This window comes from Arachis ipaensis, chromosome B2 (assembly GCF_059453495.1).
Source record: "Arachis ipaensis isolate K30076 ecotype BB chromosome B2, ASM5945349v1, whole genome shotgun sequence".
In the NCBI taxonomy this organism is placed as follows: domain Eukaryota; kingdom Viridiplantae; phylum Streptophyta; class Magnoliopsida; order Fabales; family Fabaceae; genus Arachis; species Arachis ipaensis.
Genome location: NC_142437.1, coordinates 44,177,091 through 44,183,499, shown reverse-complemented (window position 1 = coordinate 44,183,499; position 6,409 = coordinate 44,177,091). Strand labels below are relative to the sequence as shown.

The following is a 6,409-nucleotide window of genomic DNA, read 5'->3' as shown; positions in this document are numbered from 1 at the left end:
TAGTACTTTGCATTAATCTTTGAGGAACAGCAGAGCTCCACACCTTAATCTATGGAGTGTAGAAACTCTACCGTTGAAAATACATAAGTGAAAGGTCCAGGCATGGCCGAGATGGCCAGCCCCCTAAAACGTGATCAATAGTCTCCTAAGATGAACAATGGATTAAAACTGAGACCAAAGATGTCTAATACAATAGTAAAAGGTCCTATTTATAATAAACTAGCTACTAGGGTTTACAGAAGTAAGTAATTGATGCATAAATCCACTTTCAGGGCCCACTTGGTGTGTGCTTGGGCTGAGCTTCAGTGTTGCACGTGTAGAGGTCCTTCTTGGAGTTGAACGCCAGCTTTTGTGCCAGTTTGGGCGTTCAACTCTGGTTTTGGCTCCTTTTCTGACGCTGGACGCCAGACTTGGGTAGAAAGCTGGTGTTGAACGCCGGTTTACGTAATCTATTCTTAGCCAACGTATGGACTATTATATATTGCTGGAAAGCCCTGAATGTCTACTTTCCAACGCAATTGGAAGCGCGCCATTTCGAGTTCTGTAGCACCAGAAAATCCACTTTGAGTGCAGGGAGGTCAGAATCCAACAGCATCAGCAGTCCTTCTTCAACCTCTGAATCTGATTTCTGCTCAAGTCCCTCAATTTCAGCCAGAAAATACCTGAAATCACAGAAAAACACACAAACTCATAGTAAAATCCAGAAATATGAATTTAACATAAAAACTAATGAAAACATCCCTAAAAGTAACTAGATCCTACTAAAAACATACTAAAAACAATGCCAAAAAGCGTATAAATTATCCGCTCATCACAACACCAAACTTAAATTGTTGCTTGTCCCCAAGCAACTGAAAATCAAATAGGATAAAAAGAAGAGAATATACTATAAATTCCAAACTATCAATGAAACATAGCTCCAATCAAATGAGCGGGACTTATAGCTTTTTTGCCTCTTGAATAGTTTTGGCATCTCACTCTATCCATTGAGGTTCAGAATGATTGGCATCTATAGGAACTCAGAGTTCAGATAGTGTTATTGATTCTCCTAGTTCAGTATGATGATTCTTGAACACAACTTCTTTATGAGTCTTGGCCGTGGCCCTAAGCACTTTGTTTTCCAGTATTACCACCGGATACATAAATGCCACAGACACATAATTGGGTGAACCTTTTCAGATTGTGACTTAGCTTTGCTAAAGTCCCCAATTAGAGGTGTCCAGGGTTCATAAGCACACTCTTCTTTTACTTTGGACCTTGACTTTAACCGCTCAGTCTCAAGTTTTCACTTGACACCTACACGCCACAAGCACATGGTTAGGGACAGCTTGGTTTAGCCGCTTAGGCCAGGATTTTATTCCTTTAGGCCCTCCTATCCACTGATGCTCAAAGCCTTGGGATCCTTTTTATTTACCCTTGCCTTTTGGTTTTAAGGGTTATTGGCTTTTTGCTCTTGCCTCTTGGTTTTAAGAGCTTTTGGCTTTTTCTGCTTGCTTTTTCTTTTTCTTTCTATATTTTTTTTTCGCCTATATTTTTTTTTTCTGCAAGCTTTGTTCTTTGCTGCTTTTTCTTGCTTCAAGAATCATTTTTATGATTTTTTAGATTATCAAATAACATGTCTCCTAGTCATCATTCTTTCAAGAGCCAACATATTTAACATTCTTAAACAACAGCTTCAAAAGACATATGCACTGTTCAAGCATACATTCAGAAAACAAGAAGCATTGTCACCACATCAATATAATTAAGCTAAGTTCAAGGATAAATTCGAAACTCATGTACTTCTTGTTCTTTTGAATTAAAACATTTTTCATTTAAGAGAGGTGATGGATTCATAGGACATTCATAACATTAAGACATAGTTACTAACTACTAATGATCATGTAATGAAGACACAAACATAGATAAGCACATAGCATGGAAAACGAAAAACAGAAGAAATAAGAACAAGGAATGAATCCACCTTAGTGATGGTGGCGTTTCCTTCTTGAGGAACCAATGATGTCCTTGAGCTCTTCTATGTCTCTTCCTTGTCTTTGTTGCTCCTCCCTCATTGCTTTTTGATCTTCTCTTATTTCATGAAGCATGATGGAGTGTTCTTGATGTTCCACCCTTAGTTGTCCCATATTGGAACTCAATTCTCCTAGGGAGGTGTTGATTTGCTCCCAATAGTTTTGTGGAGGAAAGTGCATTTGAGGCATCTCCGGGATCTCATGGTGATGAGCTTCATACGCCTCTTGAGCTCCATGAATGGGCTCTCTTGCTTGCTCCATCTTTTTCTTAGTGATGGGCTTGTCCTCTTTAATGAGGATATCTCCCTCTATGTCAATCCCAGCCGAATTGCATAGGTGGCAAATGAGGTGAGGAAAGGCTAACCTTGCCATAGTGGAGGACTTGTCAGCCACCTTGTAGAGTTCTTGAGGTATAATCTCATGAACTTCCACCTCTTCTCCAATCATGATGCTATGGATCATGATGGCCCGGTCTATAGTAACTTCAGACCGGTTGCTAGTGGGAATGATTGAGCATTGAATGAACTCCAACCATCCTCTAGCTACAGGCTTGAGGTCCAATCTTCTTAGTTGAACCGGCTTGCCTTTGGAGTCAATCTTCCATTGAGCTCCTTCTACACATATGTCCATAAGGACTTGGTCCAACCTTTGATCAAAGTTGACTCTCCTTGTGTAGGGGCGTGCGTTCTCTTCCATGTTTGGCAAGTTGAACGCCAACCTCACATTTTCCAGACTAAAATCCAAGTATTTCCCCCGAACCATTGTAACATAGTTCTTTGGATCCGGGTTCTTACTTTGATCATGGTTCTTGGTGATCCATGCATTAGCATAGAACTCTTAAACCATTAGGATGCCGACTTGTTGGATGGGATTTGTTAGAACTTCCCAACCTCTTCTTTGAATTTCATGTCGGATCTCCGGATACTCATTTCTTTTGAGTTTGAAAGGGACCTCAGGGATCACCTTCTTCTTGGCCACAACATCATAGAAGTGGTCTTGATGGGCTTTGGAGATGAACCTTTCCATCTCCCATGACTCGAATGTGGAAGCTTTTATCTTCCCTTTCCCCTTTCTAGAGGATTCTCCGGTCTTAGGTGCCATCAATGGTAATGGAAAAACAAAAAGCTTATGCTTTTATCACACCAAACTTAGAATTTTGCTCGCCCTCGAGCAATAAAAGAAAGAATAGATGAAGAAGAAGAAGAAATGGAGGAGAGGGATAGTGGGAAGTGTTTCGGCCAAGAAGGGTGTAGAGGGGTGTGTTGTGTGAATTTGATGAAGAATGGAGGGCTTTATATAGGGAAGGGAGGGGGGAAAGGTTTCGGCCATATTGGTGGGTTTGGGTGGGAAATTGGTTTTGAATTTTGAAGGTAGGTGGAGTTTATGAGGTAGGTTTATGGGGAAGAGTGTTTATGGGGTTGTGTGAAAGAGAGTGGTGAGAAGAAGTGAGTGGAGGTAGGTGGGGATCCTGTGGGGTCCACAGATCCTGAGGTGATCCTGTGGGGTCCACAGATCCTGAGATGATCCTGTGGGGTCCACAGATCCTGGGGTGTCAAGGATTTGCATCCCTGCACCAATTAGGCATGTAAAATGCCTTTGCACACAACTCTGGGTGTTCAGCGCCAGGTTGGTGCCCATTTTGGCTGTTCAACGCCCATTTGTTGCCATTTCTGGCGTTGAACGCTAGAACCATGCTTGTTCTGGGCGTTCAGCGCCAGGATGCTGCCCATTTTGGGCGTTCAGCGCCAGAACCATGCTCTGTTCTGGCGTTGAACGCCAGGCAGATGCTCCTCCAGGGTGTGATTTTTCTTCTGCTGTTTTTGATTCCGTTTTCAATTTTTATATTTATTTTGTGACTCCACATGATCATGAACCTATAAAGACATATAACTAAGAAAAATATTGTTAGATAAATAAAAATTGGGTTGCCTCCCAACAAGCGCTTCTTTAATGTCAATAGCTTGACAGTGGGCTCTCATGGAGCCTCACAGATGTGCAGAGCTTTATTGAAACCTCCCAACACCAAACTTAGAGTTTGGATATGGGGGTTTGACACCAAACTTAGAGTTTGGTTGTGGCCTCCCAACACCAAACTTAGAGTCTGACTGTGGGGGCTCTGGTTGACTCTGCTTTGAGAGAAGCTTTTTCTGCTTCCTCTCCATGGATGCAGAGAGAGATCCTTGAGTTGTAAACACAAGGTTGTCCTTATTTAATTGAAGGATCAATTCTCCTCTATCCACATCAATCACAGCTCTTGCTGTGGCTAGGAAAGGTCTTCCTAGGATGATGGATTCATCCTCTTCCTTTCCAGTATCCAGGACTATGAAATCAGCAGGGATGTAAAGGCTTTCAACCTTTACTAACACGTCCTCTACTTGTCCATAAGCCTGTTTTCTTGAATTGTCTGCCATCTCTAATGAGATTTTAGAAGCTTGCACCCCATAGATTCCCAGTTTCTCTATTACAGAGAGGGGCATGAGGTTTATCCCTGAACCCAGGTCACACAGAGCCTTAAAGATCATGGTGCCTATGGTACAAGGTATTATGAACTTTCCAGGATCCTGTCTCTTCTGAGGCGATGTCAGTTGATCCAGATCACTTAGTTCATTGATGAACAAGGGAGGTTCAACTTCCCAAGTATCAATGACAAATAATTTGGCATTCAGCTTCATGATTGCACCAAGAAACTTGGCTGTTTGCTCTTTAGTAACATCCTCATTCTCTTCAGAAGAGGAATATTCATCAGAGCTCATGAATGGCATAAGGAGGTTTAATGGGATCTCTATGGTCTCTAGATGAGCCTCAAAGTCCTTTGGTTCCTCAGAGGGAAGCTCCTTATTGATCACTGGACGTCCCAGGAGGTCTTCCTCCTTGGGATTCACGTCCTCCTCTCCTTCTTTGGGTTCGGCCATTTTGGTTATGTCAATGGCCTTGCACTCTCCTTTTGGATTCTCTTTTGTATTGCTTGGGAGAGTACTAGGAGGGATTTCAGTGATCCTTTTACTCAGCTGGCCCACTTGTGCTTCCAAATTTCTAATGGAAGACCTTGTTTCATTCATGAAACTCACAGTGGCCTTAGATAGATCAGAGACTAAGTTTGCTAAGCCAGATGGATTCTGCTCAAAGTTCTCTGTCTGTTGCTGAGTGGATGATGGAAAAGGCTTACTATTGCTAAACCTGTTTCTTCCACCATTATTAAAGCCTTGTTGAGGCTTTTGATCCTTCCATGAGAAATTTGGATGATTTCTCCATGATGAGTTATAGGTGTTTCCATAAGGTTCACCTAAGTAATTCACCTCTGCTATTGCAGGGTTCTCAGGATCATAAGCTTCTTCTTCATAAGAAGCCTCTTGAGTACTGTTGGATGCAGCTTGCACTCCGTTCAGACTCTGAGAGATCATATTGACTTGCTGAGTCAATATTTTGTTCTGAGCTAATATGGCATTCAGAGTATCAATTTCAAGAACTCCCTTCTTCATAGGCCTCCCATTATTCACAGGATTCCTTTCAGAAGTGTACATGAACTGGTTATTTGCAACCATGTCAATGAGTTCTTGAGCTTCTGCAGGCGTTTTCTTTAGGTGAATGGATCCACCTGCAGAGGTATCCAATGACATCTTAGATAATTCAGACAGACCATCATAGAATATATCCAGGATGGTCCATTCTGAAAGCATGTCAGAAGGACACTTTTTGGTCAACTGTTTGTATCTTTCCCAAGCTTCATAGAGGGATTCACCTTCTTTCTGTTTGAAGGTCTGAACATCCACTCTAAGCTTGCTCAGCTTTTGAGGAGGAAAGAACTTGGCTAAGAAAGTCGTGACCAGCTTATCCCAAGAGTTCAGGCTGTCTCTGGGTTGAGAGTCCAACCAGATTCTAGCTCTGTCTCTTACAGCAAATGGGAAAAGCATGAGCCTGTAGACTTCAGGATCTACTCCATTAGTCTTAACCGTATCACATATCTACAAGAATTCAGTTAAGAACTGAAAAGGATCTTCAGATGGAAGTCCATGAAACTTGCAGTTCTGCTGCATTAGAGAAACTAATTGAGGTTTCAGCTCAAAGTTGTTTGCTCCAATGGCAGGAATGGAGATGCTTCTTCCATGTAAATTGGAATTTGGTGCAGTAAAGTCACCAAGCATTCTCCTTGCATTGTTGTTGGGTTCGGCTGCCATCTCCTTTACTTGTTCGAAATTTTCAATCAAGTTGTCTCTGGATTGTTGTAATTTAGCTTCTCTTAATTTCCTCTTCAGAGTCCTTTCAGGTTCTGGATCAGCTTCAACAAGAATGCCTTTTTCTCTGTCCCTGCTCATAAGAAAGAGAAGAGAAAAAGAAAAGAAGAAGAATCTTCTATGTCACAGTAAAGAGGTTCCTTATTGTTAGTAGAAGAAAAGAAG

General features: G+C 41.8%; 1 non-coding gene across 1 annotated transcript; it reads left to right on the top strand.

Moving 5' to 3' along the window:
* Positions 1-5,683: 5,683 nt before the first annotated feature.
* On the top strand, positions 5,684-5,791 carry LOC148573803 (small nucleolar RNA R71). The gene has a single exon (XR_015905884.1). It is a non-coding gene; the product is annotated as a small nucleolar RNA R71 (small nucleolar RNA).
* The last annotated feature ends 618 nt before the right edge of the window (positions 5,792-6,409 follow it).